Consider the following 17,799-nt stretch of genomic DNA (forward strand, 5'->3'; position numbering starts at 1 on the left):
TAATTTGATATAGCCTTTATATATAAAAACACATTTTCATTTGTAAGATATTAGATTTTTTTTTTTAAATAGTTTGAGTCCAAATATTTGTCAGAGAAATTTCCACTCAGGCTGAAGCATAGTTGAAAGTGTTTGGAATTTCTAAAGTCAGCTCAAGTTTGATTTACAGAAAATGAAAGACAGGAGGCAGCACATGTGGATTAAAACCAGTGTTTAAAAGGCTCTGTTTACATCTAATTTTAACAGTTTGAGAACAAAACTAAATTTTCATTTGAGGGATATTTCCTCAAAATAATTAAAATGAGACTGCAAATAGCTCTAGGAAGAACTGCCTTATTTTACTAGAGATTCAGAATGACCTTGATGAGTTATGCATGCTTCTGGATTAAGATAATTTGCACATAATTGATGACTTCACACATATTGGTGACCATGTGAGAATATCTTACCTTTGAGCTCGCTCTCAATATATTATACTATGAACCGAAAGAGACTTTCATCAGACAGTTATATTGAGATTTTACATTTCACAAAATATAGGTATACACACAGATCAAGAACTTGTGGTTTAAAACTTACTGCAGACTATTTGAAATAAAGCATATCAGAAAGGTTTTCTTTAAACCTGTGTGCAGAGCACTTGAAAATAAATGATGGATTCAAATACTCTGATGATAGTGAGGTTGACCATTAAGTGAATCATTTTTATTTACACAGCGAAGCAGAGTAATACACTTACAGTCATATATGTAGAAATTGAGCTGGTGAGAAACATGTTGGTCTTCTCAACATTTGCCTCAAAGGTTTGGCACTAGTGAATAAGCAATTAGCCAGAACTAACTGTTTCCTGTTTTACATGTTTGGTTTGTTTGTTTTCAAATCATTGGACATTTAATATGCAGGTTTAAAATTTTATAACAGCTCTTTTTGGAATGTTTTTTAGTATCTGATAATTAGGACTTGTTATTAATGAATGGTTTTTATTAAGGATTGCTTACAAAATAACTGTTTATGTAAATCAGATATATTTCTGAGAATTTATTGCATAAAGCATACCACATTCAAATAAAAGTTAAAAGATATACGCAGGAAAAATTATTTCCTTCTGTAAGAAGCTATAGCTGAGAATGGTTTATGGTTACCTTAACATCAAAACATACATAGTAAAAACACAATGTCTGTATTGCATAAGAAATTGCTCATTAAATATTTTTAAGGGGTGAGGGGGAAAAGAAAGAATATGTTGTTAATTTCAGAAGGTGAGCTTCACTTAATGTACTGTAAACAATTATGCTGAAAAATTAAATTTTCCTGGAATTTAAAAGCAAATATAATTAAAGTCCTAAAAAGTAGGCACAAAAACCCTGCTTGTACTTGGGAAAAGTTAGTTTGCTAATATATTTGGTCATCACATAGCACCATTTCCAATAAGGGGTAGTCAAAGAAATCAGAAACAGAAGTAGGTGAATTCAAATTTATTTGTTCAGGAAGAGAAGTGAAAACTGGAAAACATTATTTTTTAAAGACTGTTATTAACTAGTCCAATGTCTTGCTGAAATGCATTATTTTGATATACCAAGAGAACTATGAAAGCAGTTATTATGTCTGATGTGTTTTCAATAACAGAATCCTTTGCTAGATCTTTTCTAAATGCATGAATTTCCTACAGACACTAAAAATGTTTTAGTAAAGGATTAAATTAATGGAAGGTTTGAAACTTAAATTAATTTTGATTTGCCAAAAATATAAAGTTTCTTTGTAAAAAGAAAAAGTAATTAGAAGTTTCTGTCATAATTCCAGGATCAGACTTTTAATTTTTTTGATATTTTTAAAATAAAGTTACTATTTTTTTGACATCACAGAAGTCATGCCCTTAAAGACATATTCTACAGGAAGTTATCATTAGGCTAGTTGTAGCAATGGTCATTAAAAGAAGAAACAAAATCTGCTGCAGCTCAAACACCATCAAAATTGGGGGCTCCACTCAATGGTCTATCATAGAAGCTGTAGCTACAATGGCAGACACACATGAGCATTAAAAAACCCGCTGTTATTTTAGATTTAAATCCAAAAGAATATGATTTTTTCCCTGTTCATCTGTAAGAAATATCTTGTTCTTAAGTTGGATGCTTGCAAATTAATTTCCTTTTTAAAATAGTCTTTTGAAGAGAAATCATACTCGGTTTGCTCTGGTCAATAGTTTCCACAGGAAATGTCCAAAGAAACCTTTCCACTCTTCTATCACATCCAAAAGAAGCTCGCTTTGCTAGCAAATGTTCGTGTGTTTATCACCCCAACTTTCAATCTCTCAACTTAGGCTAATGCTTTCAAAGGCAGTCTCTTAACTTCCAAGGCAATGCTTTTAGGATTATAACCTACTCAACTCAAACACTTGCAAAGGCTGATATTCTCCATTTTTGGAAGTCCAACAAAAAATCCTTGCTCAAGTTTATAACGTCAGTCATGCTACAGGACACCAAAAATCACTGAGCCCTCTTCCATCTGTTGTATCCATACAAATTTCCAGTGTTTATTACAATAAATCATACATAAGACAGTAGTCAGTAGTTTATACAAAATTTCTAAAATAACCTCATGTTTTACAAAGAAAAATAAGAATGGTAAAATGTATATATTGGAATTGAGGAAGATAACCATAACACCTGATACTGAAAGGAACAGTTGCTTATATAAATTAGCCCAAAAGAAAGATGTAAAGAAAAACCTAAGTTCGGCAAAAATGCCATGAAATAAATATTTCTTGAAAGAAGCTGTCTTTAAAGAAATATGTCCTCATTTTTCATTATTTTTCATTGTCCAGTTGTTGCACCATAATGTTAATACTTGAGAACTGGGAAGTGAACAAAAGTAAAAATAGAAGCAAAAAAAAAAAAAAAAGGTGAGGGTGTAAATTAAATTATTTTTGTGGCAGTGGAATACATATGGTGAAAACTAAATTTAGATTGGCTGTGATCCCATGCATCCCATTAATTTTGGCTTTCAAACACAGAAAGACTGCTTGGAACAGCCTCAGCACAGTGGGGTCCTGGCCCAAGACACTGAAGTATTAGATGAGAAGAGTAACCATGCATAAATATTCACACACATATATAAACAGACAGGAAGCAATGCATATAAAATTCCAAATATCCATTCTCAGCCATTCCTCATTTGCCTCCCTGAAATGAAGGGAGGTAATGTCTGATCTGCATGAAGATCTGACACTTGTCCTTAATCACAACCTACTAGTGTCTAACAGGACACAAGCAAAGCTTATACACTCCACCGTTGACAGGGCAGAAATTAATATACAGAAATATTAAGGTTAGTATGGATTAAATGAATGGAAGTCGGGTTTTATAGAGAAAGGAGGGAGGGGAAAAGAATGTGCGGGTATGCAAGGGAGAAAGCTTTGATTTACAGGATATAGGCTTCAGTTTCTTAAAGTTAATAAAGAGAATGCTTACATTAGTCAGCTCCTGGCAGGAAGGCATATTCAAGGAAATCTGCGGGGAAATTGAGCAGAAATCTGAACTTTTTTAGTTGCAGTGATTGATCTGTAGGGTCTATCCTCATTACACCACTTGTCACCGCACACCATTTCTCACTGAACTGAAATCTTGAATTTTTATATAATGAACTTTCCATTTAAAAAAGAATAAAGCAAGATTTTTCTATTTCCCTGGCAGTCCACAACTGTGCCTCTAGTTGCTTCTGTAGCCTGATTGGCAACATGGGTCCTGAAGAATCATAGCCTGGAAAAACACTGTAGAGACAAAAGTTCCCAAAGAAAGAGAATCCTAGAACCCAATTTTGCAAGATCATGCCAGATTCAAATTCCCCTGTCAAAGAGAACCTATTGCAACCTATTCACCTGCTGTGGAATTAGAGAAATATCTGTACTCTATCAGCTATCACCTCGCATTTGTGTACTAAACTAGGAGTCACCATGTAAACTGAAGTGGCCCACAATATATTTGTCAATATACCAAACCAAGATAACTCGAGAATGAGAAAACTCTATATCCTTTACATCCTACAGGCCTATCTGCTTAGCTTTGTGTTCAGATATAAATGATGACTATTTTGAGAATTGTTCTGTGTGATCTTACAAAAAAACCCCAAAAAAGAAATAAAACCATTCAGACTAAACTGGTTACCTTTCCCAGTTTTCTTGTTTCTGAAATATGTCTTTAATGAAGTCTCTTACTGAAAGATGTGGTTATCATTCGTGTGAAATTCAGAGGGAGATTTTACTTGGGAAGGTGACAGAAGTAAGAAAAGCTAAAATCAGAAAAATGCAGCTATACTGACTATTTTTTTCCTCCACCTCTATGCTTTCTACTTTGATCTGCTGTGTCCCACAACTTGGTAAATTGTTAAATTAAGGACGGTACTTGAAATTGAAATGCAAATTAATTGCTTCATTAGTGTTTTCAGGCTCCATTCTAGAGTAAAAGTACAGAACTGTGATTTGACATAGAAGTAAACTGTGTTTAGGGTACACTAAAACCCAGAGTGATGTTTCAAGTAAAATCTTGCAAACTAATACAAGTCAGCTGGAACATGTTAGCTGTTTCTGGCTGTCAAAACAAGACATTTAGAGAGGTATTTCCCCAGCTAGATTCAAAGAAAATAAATGTTATTTTCACTGTTAAAATTCTGCAATTGCCCTAAGTTACAGGTGAGGGCACTATAAGCAAAAACAAAACCTTAGGACAAACTACATGCTGATACTTTTAAAGTGAAATATCTTCAAAAGGCACAAGGAACTGTGATCACTGACATCTCAAATTATAGGACAGTAAATCCCAGCTGAAGAGTTTTATATTTTGTACGTAAATACCATAATTTAGGGAATAATTGAAGCTTTTCCTTATAAATTGTATATCATGTGCACTTGCATATAGACATTAGCAGAAAATTGCCTAAACCCAAAATTTATATAACCAAATAGGATTACCTATGAAAGGTTAAATCTGCTGCCCAGTGCACTTGAATCAGGGAATAATCTGAGATAGCTGTGCAGCTCAGATTTTTTCCTCTATGGTTATCAAACTTCACTTGATAATGTTGCAGGAGAGCTGATATTCTAAGATAGCTCTGCTTTTTAATTTCATTAAATAAATGCAACATTAGAGTGTTTCTGCATTTGTTTTCGAATAGTAATTTCAAAAATCACATGGTCAGAATTATTTGAATAGCATTATTAAATGGCATAATATTAAATATTAAATAGCTTTTTTTTCTTTTCTAAATTGCTAAATAGGGCTTTAAAAATAGATTTTTTTTTGTTTCTTTTTTTAGTCTTACTTCTATTTTACTAGTATGAAAGGTATTTTGAAAGACAGCTACCTTGATTTTTCCATTAGGTATATCATTTCACTTCCAAATACTTAATTGAATTAAGCAGGGAAAAAGGTCATATTTAGTAACTGATGTAAACGAGATGATTTTAAAGAACACTCAGTATTAAACTCTTTCTCTGACAGTGAAGCACTTTTTCTATTTAACTGACTCAGCATACGATTCAAGAGTTCAGCAAGAAAGGAATAGGGTCTTTATTTAAAAGTTTTGAACAGGATTTGGACTTTGATTTCATGCTAATTTTTTACAGTCTAAGATATGAAATAATGGAAATGTAAAGTATTTTTCTAGAAAGACTGGTATGAAGAAATGCAGACTTGTCTGAAAACTGGTATGAGGCAACTGAAGATGCTGGCATGGCTCATGCACAAGAGTGGAGTCTTATACTTGCCTTCCTCTGAGTAAAATTCTTAAAAAAAACCCAACAAGCAAATAAAAAAGTGTTCCAAGAATATGAAGTAAGAAAAAAAAAAGGAAAATAAGAAGAAAATAGCTACAGTCTCTGGGATTTTAAAACTCATGAGACTTCCAACATTTTGCAACCTTGAGCTGTTACTGTCTTACTTTAGTGAAACTGTGCAAGCAGAAATACGCTGTAGTGAAGAGCTTCATGAAGAGAAGACAAACAGAAATATTGGACTCAGTTACCAAAAGTCTGTCATCCTGCAAAGCACTAGACATCAGGTTCAAAACCTAAGCTAATAAAATTGCAGCTAATCCAGTGTCTGTGTGCAGGCTCTGTGACACAGAATTATAAAATGCCTAAATGTTTTGATCTTACCCCACATTTAAACCTATCAGATTCAAATGTAAGCAAAGACTGCTTGGCAAACAGAGGGATTCACAGTGGAACTCACTTTTGAAACCTGGGATATCAGGTCAATTTTTCTATTCATCTTTACACTGCCTAAACATAAAAGCTAGTCAACTCAAATTCTAGGTCAAAGTCATCTATTAGTGGGGCCAAAATAAAGCACTGTGTGCATAAGTTGTTTGCTCAATGCCTTCTTTATTCACAGCAACACTGACAGCTGTCTAACCCCAGAATGGTCCCCAGGATCCCAAGACAGGGAGCAAGATTGTCTGTAAAATACATGGTGAGAGTGAGGAACCAGGAGCATGATAATGATGGAATCACTTACTCCCAGAACGCTGCAAGAAGAAACTTCAGGTAATCTGATGGTTACCAAAAATCTCTTCAAAGTTCCAAAGCCTCTCTCCTGAGAGCAGACAGCTAACCCATCTTTTTAGTTAACTCTTCTAGGCTACACCCTTTTCACTTTGAGAGGTAATACATCTTTGGATTCCCAGAACCCAGTTGCAAGTACAGTGGCTCAGAATCACTCCCAGTGGATTTGGATCTCAGGTCTTCCCAAATGTATCAAAATGGTTGGAACCGTATTACGCAATTCACAGAGCTCAGTCCGGTTCTTGTCTCTCTTTCCTTTTTTCAAGAGAAAGCCTTAAGTGTATTTTGGATAGAATATCTTATTTTGTGAGTCCTATACACTGAGGCCCTGGTGCAGGAGGTGCTACTGTGCCAAGTCCCCCTCACACCTAGTCACAAGCTTGTTACCAGGTTGCCTCAACCTGTTGACAAGAAAGTGCTTCCTGATATGCACTGAAATAAAATTTGAGGTAAAAAATTGTCCCTGTAGAATTTAAGTCCCCTCAATGTTAGGGAGTGATAGCTGAGAAGACCTTCTTTGGACTACAACTTGGACCTGGTTTCCAAGGTGTCATTCCTAAGGAGGTACTTCTCTATGCATTGCTCCTCAGTGAGTGAGAATGCACTTTTATAACATTTTGAAAGCATAAGTACCTATAATGAGCTCGATGATACAAAATAAAGACAACAATGTCACAGTGAGGCAAATGTAATTTTTCTTTCAACTCAATGCAGTCAAGCTATCATCCCATGTTTCACGTTATGAGAGCAAGAGAGCACTACTTCCATACACAAATATTTTAGGTTAAACCTCTAACACTTAGAAAGATTTTGATGATATTAAGTTTGAGCAGGTACAATTAAAAAATAACTATAAAAATAACAAAGTAATGCCTGGTTTTTATCATAGTAAAAGAATGAGGAATAAAAGAAAATCCCAAGTTGTCACATAAATTTCAGAATTTAACAAAAGTATATTTTCTTTCATACTTGTTTTGCAGTAGAAACAGCACATGAATGTAGACATTAATCTGACATATATTCCTTCCACAAAAGTAGTAGTTTTGATATAAACAAGTAAGTTTCACTGAATCTTCCATGCAAATGAAGATTAAACAGTTGGTATTTATCAAACAAATGATGAGAACACTGTCTGGTAAAACACAAATTAAAATCTATTGCTGAAGCTAAAAATATCTATAAAAATTATTCTGGTGGCACCTACCCATATTATTTAAGAGTCTAAGTTCCCAGGAGAAAAAAAAAGAAAGAAAGATAAGCCTACTTTCCCACCTTGCTTCCTCCATCATCCACCTTGATGCCACCAAAGGAGCCATGAACCCCAAAACTGTTATTGATGCAAGTGTCCTGCAGATCACATACTTTCTAGCACCCTCAAATATATCCGTATATTACCGATCATCAATCTTCCAGTTTCAAATTTTCTTTACTCCAAAATGGTAAAAGTGGGGTTCTTAAGTGTTAATCTTAGATAACACAATACAATTGTGACAATTTGTGATGCATGAGACTCCATTTTCATTGCAAACTATTTTAATCATGTATATAACACCAAATAGGTCACCTATATCTTGTGTAAAACACCAAAAGAAAGTAAGTTTCTATCAGAGCACAACTAAAGAAACTCCCCCCAAGTAAGTTCAGAAGAAGTCCCAAACATCTGATATCAAGCTCTGTGAGAAATAATTTATTTAATGAAGAACATAAAAACACTGACAATGGGAAAGTATCATAAGTAGTTGATTCTTGCAACAATGCTCTGCTAATACAACCAGCAAAAGGAGAGCCTCAAGATAGAAGGGCCACTATGTCTCAGCCAAGAAATTTCTGGAGATTAGGAGCCCAGAGAAGGAAGTAATTGGCCCAAGGGATGGCACTTCTTATGACACAGATGTCTAAATACTTCAGGGGAGACATCTCCTTTACTTCAAGGCTTCACACAGTTTTAGGTTAGCGGTAGTATTTACCGCAGATTCATGGCCAATGATTAAAAGGAAAACTACCATTGTCGTGTTCTAGCATCTGTATCCAAACCCCTCCTGATATTGTTCAGCCAGATCTACTTTATTTAATTTGCTTGAGTTTGTAGGCCTGCATGAAAAATACAGCTGAATTAATTTGTTGTCTCTTGTATAAATGAAGTAAGCTACACATGTGTAAGAAAAGAATAGTTTTTTACTGAATCAAAGCATTATCTTAACAAGAATAAGTATGCATACCATAATAAACCAAATATTCATGCAAATTAAAATCTGAAATAGTGATTTGTAGGCTAAGACAAATGCACACTCATACATTTCAGTATCACATAAACGCATTTAGTAAATGGCTAAAGTAGCAATGCTGTTTTTCTATCATGATTTTATGCCTTTATAAAAGTTTAATTTCCTTGGTTCCTCTGGATTTTGCTCTTGCCCTAGCTGGAAATTCAATTGAAATCTTTAACTTTGTCTATTTATGCAAACACAGTAAATGAGTTACTTACTATTTTAAAGAAGACAATAACAAAGTAAATTTTTGAAGTAAAATTTTTGAAGGCTGCATCCCAAATAATGAGAGGAGTAAGCAAAAAAACTAAAACTAGTTTGAATGTCATTATGGAACTGTATTACACATTTTGAAAGGTGTGCACGTGGGTGCATACTGCAGACAGATGATGAATCAGAACAACTATGTATTATGATTATTAAATGCTAACACAATTATAATAGTCAGGTACCACATTTACTCAGGATATTATGCTGATATACCACAGATGCAGAATTATTAGTAAATTTAATACCTGCGCTTCCATAAAGAAGGCTAGTGGTTGCATCTAAGACTACCAAATAAAAGATATTGAATTAAATATCAACAGGCTCTTAATTGATGAAATTTATTATATTGAAAGATAAAAATCCAAGAAGAAGGGAAAAATTTTCAGATAGACTGAGTGAAGAAGTTTCATTGGAATATTCTTTGGTGGTTTTATACTGAAATTTGTGCTTCCTCTTTAATATAATGCTGGTCTTAACAATTGATGTCAACTTCAAAACATGCCTTAAGAACAGAATGAAGCATGGTGATGAAACAATTTATGAAATGATGCATAAATAGCCTGTGCAGTTTCCTTATGAGACTTGACAAAACATACTGGATTCTACCCAGACATCAAAATGTAATTAAGTATGATTTATTATGTATATTCATGGATTATTCACATCTGAACACTTCGCTTGCTTGAACAGCATTAGGGTATTTGGCCCTGATCTATGAAATATTTTAAGTGAAAAATCAAACTAGAGAAACTTTTCCTGGAGGAAATAATTTTCTCTTTGTCTCCCTTTCTACAGATCTGGAGCAATTAATAGTGTAAGACGTTGGATTATGTTAGATCATTAATCTAAATATTTAAAATAGCAACAGATTGTGCCAATACAACACACAGTGTGATCTTGCAGGAAAGAGAGCCCAGCTATGGGAGCAACACCAATATTCCATATGTTCAGATTGATGGTGAACACATTAAACAAAAAACAATTTGCTCCCAATGGCAACAAAATTGCCACAATTCCTACATAAACCAGCAAGGTGTCAAAACAGTTCAAGAACCACCTTGTGCCAAATCTCTACATTTTCATGCCTTTGTCAGGACACTCTTCTCAAATACATTTTCTCTCATTTCTAAAGATGAGAAATCTCTTATCTCTTCAGTCCTGGCAGATTAGCCTTAACCTGTTGTGTTCTTGATTTAGGAGGTTGAAATTTTTTGTTTAAAGAAGTGGTATCTGATGATTAAGAAAAGAAGAAGATGTACATTCTCCCCTTGCTCTACTCTTCCCCCCCATTCCTTGCTCCGTGTAAATATATTAGTTTTTAAATGTTCTGCACATTTCAGTGTTGCTCAAACAACTCTTACAAGACATTGAGAAAAAACACAACCTCCACAGTCCACCCCTCCAACAGTAAAGGTGTTATCTTTGGACATGTGGCCAACAAACACACTACTACTGCTTCCTTTCTTAAAGTACGCTTGCTGTAACATTCCTATGTACCACAAACTCTTCACTCCTCCAAGGTTTAATTTGGCCCTCTTTTTGGAAGCTAAATTTGGCAACAAATTTGAGACCCTTTGATGTAGCAACATTTCTATGAAATTCTCTCCGTGTGATAAGAAACACTGGGAGGCCAGTCGCTGGCTGGGGACACTCAGAAGCAGTTACAGCACCAGTATTAATTTTGCTGTTTGTCATGTCCTGCTATCAAGGCCTAAAGAATGTTTACAAATCCTATGGACTATACTATGGACTGTTTAGTTGTAAAAATATGCTGGAAAAATGGAGATTAAGTACCAGGATTTGTTCTGGAATAAAAATGAATACAGCTGATAAAGGTATTTAGGTTGAAAGCAATGCAGTTTGTCAGCAAGAGAGTGTTGTAACAAAGTTTTAAGCATAATGTAGAAAAAAACCACATCCATTTCCAAAAGGAAAACTCATCCTTTTTTTTTTTTTTTTTGCCATTGAGCTCTCTAAATAATACTGTCTAATTTTATTTATTTATTTATGTGAAAATGCTTAGCATCCTGTTACTATGGTAACAATTTGCCTTGCTGAGTTAACATCCCCTTGCTGTAGTAATGCTTCCATCTGGCAGTGACAATTTTTTTGCTTGAGTGAAAATTCCCCTAAAGTATAAAAATCAGGCCACTTATTTTTAGAAAGCTGACTGCCCCACCTCCTACTGACTTGCAGAGTCCCAGTCAGAACCTCTGTACATTCAGTCATGTGATATTGATATCTTAATGAAGGAGATAAGCAACACTGTAAAAAATGATTGAGTTACAAAGTTAACCAGTTGTCCTCTTGCCTTTGATGGAGAAAGTTTATTTTTCAATCTTTTTAAAGAAGTGATGTTTTAAAAACCATATACCCCACCTCACCTCCTTTGCTTCACTGAAAATCAGTGGTATTAGGCAGGTGGTAAAATAAACTCAGTCATTAGTAAGATGCATTTCAAGAATATCCCATGAAGACTAGGAACCCTTCAGTTTCCATGGTAAATCATTTGACTCTAATACACTTAATAAACATGTTTAACATTCCATACTCTGTGGGTCAAATGAAAATAATGTAACCACAAGTATTAGGCCAAATAAATAAGGTAAGAATTCAGAGGAACAGCAAAAAATGGGTATGTGCTGACAAGCCAGGTTGGACAGATATACAAGCAAAAGCTCTTTCAATCATGGGCCTCCCTCACGTCTACATTTTGACATTTCAGTAACACTTCTGAATTCTGCTCTAAAGTATAAAATAAGCATTATTTTTCAGTTAGAAATAATGTAAGTGGTATTAAATATTTAATTAAATCATACCGTGATTGTATTTTACATATCTAGTATTATAAGTCAGCTGATTAATAAATGATTCATGCATTAGACGTGTTCTTCAAAATGCATAAAACCAGCTAAATAATTTTTCTGGGTTTTGGGGGGAATACAGGTAACCACCAAACTGATAATAGATCTTAGGATGCATTTTAGAGTTACGTATTTAAGTCTTTGGTGTACATGAAAAGTGTAATATAGGACTATATTTTTCTAGATCACTCATCCAAGCATGTGGTACTGATGATTTCTCCCTTCAAAATCTAGAGCGTAAGACCAGAGTGTTCTGTCCTGCTCTCTGTAGTGAACATATGTCAGGCTACTTTATATGCAAAAATAGGTTTCCATGTGTGTTCGTATACAGACAAATCTCCACCTCAGTGATGGGGGTTTTGTCCCTGAAAGTAAATGTTATCAGGAAAAAAAAAAGGAATTGACAGTAGCATCTTACGTGGCATTTGAAAACAGTGGAGAGACTGTTTTCATGTAGTTTGACCAGAAACATATTGATGGAAGAAATGGGAGAGCTGAGAGACTGCAATAACTTTTAAATTCTAGGTCAGTTCTGTAGGGTTTGAATTTATTGCAGAACAGATATGTTTTAAACTGAGAATATTTAATGTGAACAATTGAGAAAGAATCTGAAAAAGAAACCCAAAATATTGAGTCCTATGTTGCAGAGCATCAAACAACCCATATTTCTGAGTGAGAAGTTACCTTAGGGAAATGACTGGTTATCTTTAATGATTCAACATCTCTTGGGTTGAGGGTTTCAATACAACTTCCGAACTGCAATTTTACAAAATCTTGTTTTGTTTTGTTTTTCACATTACTGCAAGCTTCCCTTTTTTCACAATGGACTATTCTTTGAGGGGGGTTATTTTATACTATTGAAGATACATGCTGCCAATTTATTAAACATGAGATAAACTGTTTTTTGAAAAGATTGAGGAGAAAATTCACCACTAAAAATCTAGTTTCACTTTTTAAAGGAGGCTAGCATGTGTAAGATAACTTTGGAAAGGTTATAGTCTGTGAGGAATACCACTACCAATTTTCTGACCAGAAAACAAAATGATAGCATGGAATTCCTTAAGCAAAAGAATAATGCCCAATATTTTCATATTTTTCTTTATGAAGTAAAGAAATCTAACTTTTATTGAAAATCATTAATCCCTCTTTGTGTTACATACCATTTAAAAGTGCATAGTTCTTTTCTTTGGGGAAAAGGTGATCTGTTGGAAAGAAAAACATTGCTTTCTCCAATATTTTTTATAGAGAAAATTTAATACACATATTTACAGTGCAGAAGAAATTATAAAAGTCACAAGAACAAAACTAGCAGAATTCTCAGAGCTACATATTTCTTGAATGGATATGTGAAAATAATAATTTAGGATACCTTAGCCATAAGCATGGTGCTAAGACAGACATCTAACGCTGCTCAGATGGTTAGGAAGGATCAGCTTCTGATAGGTCCAGTCTCTCCACTGAGCATGAATAAGTAGCCCTATATCTTAGTGAGGCTAAAGGGAGGCAGGTTGAATCATCACCCTGCTTGTCATCTCCAGCGCTGCTGTGCAGGTCAGACACAGCTTCAATAAAGTCAGCAGTGCTGTAACATGAAGGAAGCAATAGCATGAACACAATCTTCTGGTTTTGCTTTTGGTTTCGGTTTTTTTTGGAAGAATTAGACTGGAGTTATTTCAAAGATTTGAAGAATCATAGAATGATTTGGGTTTGCTTGCACATGTGCCTCAAACTCAGGAAAGCTAATATTTTGGTGATTCCACTTCCCTGGGAAGTAGTTGCATAAGAAGGCTGTTTTTCAGGCTTTTCAGCTGATGTCTATTTTATTTGGACATCAAGTCCATGACTAACGATTTTCGCTTCACAGTACTTCCAGAATGCTATCTCAGAATTTAGCAAGAGAAATCTCTTCTCTTACTACTGCTAATGAGAATTATAAATAGTTTGAAACAAGGAGAAAAAAATATCAGAAACAGAGGATACCAGAAATTATTTTAAAGGCAACAATGGTTCTATTCATGGTAAAGTAAACATATTTGGCATAAAACAAGAAACTTGTGAGCTGTAGGTCAAAGAAAGCCAGCCAAAAGTGTACACCAGCTGAAAAATAAACAGACATCAACACTGAACTACTATTAATCTGATTTGTTACACCTGAATAGCAGTTTTCAGGTACTGAAGCAATTCAAACCTTAACATCTTTCTAATTCACATTGTAAAAATTCAATGTGACTGAAGAACAAGAATTTTTTTAAATATATGAAACTTCATACTCTAAGAATCCAGTCTCAAAATCAACACTTCAGTATTCTTAAGTGTTCTATTTCATTATTTATAACAGAAAAACTGCAAAAATCTGGCAAATGACAGAAAATACACCCACGCACCTGCTACTAAGTATTTATTCATGCTCATAGGAAAGCTTAAAAAGGTTTTATATTCTTAGCAAATTATGCATCTACTTCATCACATTAGGAGGATTGTTACTAACCTTTTTTGCAGGAAACAGCAAATACAAGACTGACATGCTGCACTATATATCTTTCATCCACAATTCAGCCAAAATGGATACTGGTGTCTTCACTGCTAAAGAAGATTTCTAGGTGCTGCAGAGATACCATGGACTCTCTAGAAGTCCACAGGTGCCACTCTTCCTCTCCACTCCAAGTGGTAAAAGAATCACTATTCCACACCCATTCCCATTAAAATATCTTTCATCCACAGCACCAAGATAAAGATATTATGTATCTGAATAACCTGCAGGTGGTGGTTCCCCCACTATAAGACAAGAAAAACTCTTGAAACTATAATGGACAGTCTTCTAGGCTGCATAGAGAGAAGGTTTTTTTATGATTATGCAGATGAATCACAATTCCATTAAAAAAAAAAAAAGAAAAAAGTCAAACCCCTCTGCACCCAGCTTAAATAGAACTTAATCCACAGTAATTATTCATCCTTTTGAAACTTTTAAAGTGCCATTTTTCTTGACATCTTAGTAGCCCATGCACTTTCTGCCAAACAGATAGCTCTATTCAATATGTGTCATGTCTATGCAATAGTTATCATGAAAATTAATAGTAATGTTATGAACCTCAGAATAAAAGCAATTAACTTTTTTTTTTCCAAATGCCAACAGTACAAAACCTCTACATCTTAATTAGTTCTCTATCATCTTACTTCATATTTTTCCACAACATACAGTTATTATTTAAATAAAATACACTTTGGGGACTCATTTTCCATCATGATAAAGTAGTTTTGCTCCATGTTGACAACATGAATTTAGGTTTTACCCTAGTCTGGGAAGAATCCCTCCACCAAAAGGCTGTATTTTCTTGTAGTTGGTTTGTGTGTCTGTTTCTTAGTAGCAGGGAAGCTAAAAGGGTGGCTTCTGTGAGAAGCTGCTAGAAGCTTCCTCCATGTCCAACAGAACCAATGTCAGCCAGCTCCAGGATGGACCCATCACTGGCCAAGGTTGAGGTTGGGCTAACTAGAAATGTTATCACTTCTGTGATAACATTTTTCAGAAATTTAACTTAATTTTTTTAAAAAGTTGTTGCATGGATGTAATTGTGGCCAGAGAAGAGTAGAGCGAGAATATGTGAAAGGAACAACTATGTAAACGGTAAAGTCTGTGGAGAAGGAGGGGGAGGAGGTGCTCCAGGCACTGGAACTGAAATTCCCCTGCAGCCTGTGGTGAAGGCCATCGAGTCAGGCTGTTGTCCTGAAGCCCATGGAGGTTAATGGGAGTGCAAACATCCACCTGCAGCCCATGGAGGAGACCCACGCCAGAGCAGGTGGATGCCTGAAGGAGGCTGTGAACCTGTGGGAAGCCCATGCTGGAGCAAGGCCCTGGAAGGGACGTGCTGACCCAGGGAGAGAGGAACCCAAGGCACAGCAGGTTTTCCTGGTAGGAGTTATGATCCTGGGGGAACAAACACTGGAGCAGGTTGTGCTGAAGGACTGCACCCCATGGAAAAGTGACCTGCATTGGAACAGTTCATGAAGAACTGTTGCCCATGGGATGGAAGCACATTGGAGAAGTTCATGGAGGACTGTCTCCTGTGGGAGGGACTCCACGTGGAACAGGGGAAGTACTCTTCTGCTTGAGCAGCAGCAGGAACAACCTGTGATGAACTGACCATAATCCCCCTTCCCTGTCTCCCTGTGATGCTGGGGGGGAAAGAGGTAAAGCCAGGGAAGGAGGGAGGGATGGGAGGAAGTCGTTTTTAAGATTTGTTTTACTTCTCATTCTCCTGCTCTTCTTTGATTAAAAATAAATATAATTAATATCTCCAAGCTGAGTATGTTTTGCCTGTGACGGTATCCACTGAGTGATTACTCCTGGTCCTTATATCAACCCATGAACCCTCTGGTATATTTTCTCTTCCCCTGTCCAGCTGCGGAGGGGAGTGATAGAGTGGCTTTGGTGGGTGCCTGGCATCCAGCCAGGGTCTATCCAGTACATGCCTTTTAAATGGACCAAGCACAGACAGATCATACAAAATCCCTTTGTTTCTAGTCTCACAATAGAAAGAAAATAATTATCTTGATCATAGGCATCCTGTCAGCCCATAAACAACACCACCATGCTGAGGATTAAAGTAATCCATTATAACATTTTTTTCTGACAGGAAAAAAAACAAAATTATATTTTACTAAATAACAAACAGATGAAGTTTATTCTACCTTTTCCATTTACTTTCTTGACACACACTCTGTGCAGATCAGTTAATGTACAGAATGTGATCCCTCAAGTGCTGTTACCAAGAGGAGTGCAGATTCAGTACTCTGTTGAGAATTTACTGTTTTGTTCTTGTTTTCAGTTGAAATGGAAAAGCTTTCCCATCATCATGGCAAATACAAATGCAGCTTTTGTTTCCTAATTATCACGGCTATTTAGACCTTGAAAATATGACTTGTTTCTGCTATAGCTGTACTGTGCAGATCTTAGGGGTGTCATAGAAACTAGGAATGATTCACTGGGAAGACATGTTCAGTCAATACTTAACCAACAACCCACAACAACAAAAAGAAAAATTGGTTACTGAAGATGGTATCTCTTGAAACAAGTTTTTGACACATCATTTGCTTTTCTCTACTCCTCTTAATAACTGAATTCGGTAAAGCATTTTCCCTGTTATTTTTTGTACTACAGCTATGATGCTTTATGTATCTCTCTGATAAACTGTCAATTTGTACCTTTTTAACAAGAGAGCAGAAGTGAGAGCTTTATGATAGAAAAAAAAAAAAATCAACCAACCAACCAACCAAAAAAAACCCCAAAGCCCAAACCAAAGGACAATGACTTTTGAGTAACTTGTATGCTTTTGAGAGAAATCTTCAAACAGTACGCAACATGGTATTTTGAAAGTGCTGTCCTACCCTTAGAAATAATACAACTTCTTTATCTAATAGTAATATTCCCCTTTATTTTACAAGAAAGTTCCCCCTAACATCTAGGTAATCTGTGTTATGCCCAGCTGGGTACCATCTCCTTGTGTCATTCAAACTAATTAAGATTCTGCAACTAGATTCTGCAACTTGACCCAAAAATCAGGCAGTTCTGTATCAGTTCTACAGCATTAGCTTTTCAAAAAGTTATCACACTCTATGCATGTAGTTGATTTTAGTTGAAATAGAAGGATGATTACTCTTTCCCCATTGCAGCTGTTTTCTCCAAAATTCCACGCACAGCAGCTTGTTAAATATTTTTAAAGATAATGGATAACTGGAGGACTTCAGATGTCACAATGGGATATAGAACCCAGTCAGTTTAAGTTCAGTCACATTGTGTCCTATGTGTTGTGTGTAATATTTCATTTATATTCTTTCTTAAAATGCT

The 17,799-nt window shown here is 35.4% G+C and overlaps 1 protein-coding gene across 4 annotated transcripts in view; it reads right to left on the reverse strand.

The window, feature by feature from the left end:
* The window catches only part of FGF14 (fibroblast growth factor 14), a 399,824-nt gene that overhangs the window by 145,885 nt on the left and 236,140 nt on the right, over window positions 1–17,799 (reverse strand). The window lies entirely within an intron of this gene.

The sequence above is a fragment of the Lepidothrix coronata genome, unplaced genomic scaffold (genome assembly GCF_001604755.1).
Source record: "Lepidothrix coronata isolate B3197 unplaced genomic scaffold, Lepidothrix_coronata-1.0 Scaffold57, whole genome shotgun sequence".
Classification (NCBI taxonomy): domain Eukaryota; kingdom Metazoa; phylum Chordata; class Aves; order Passeriformes; family Pipridae; genus Lepidothrix; species Lepidothrix coronata.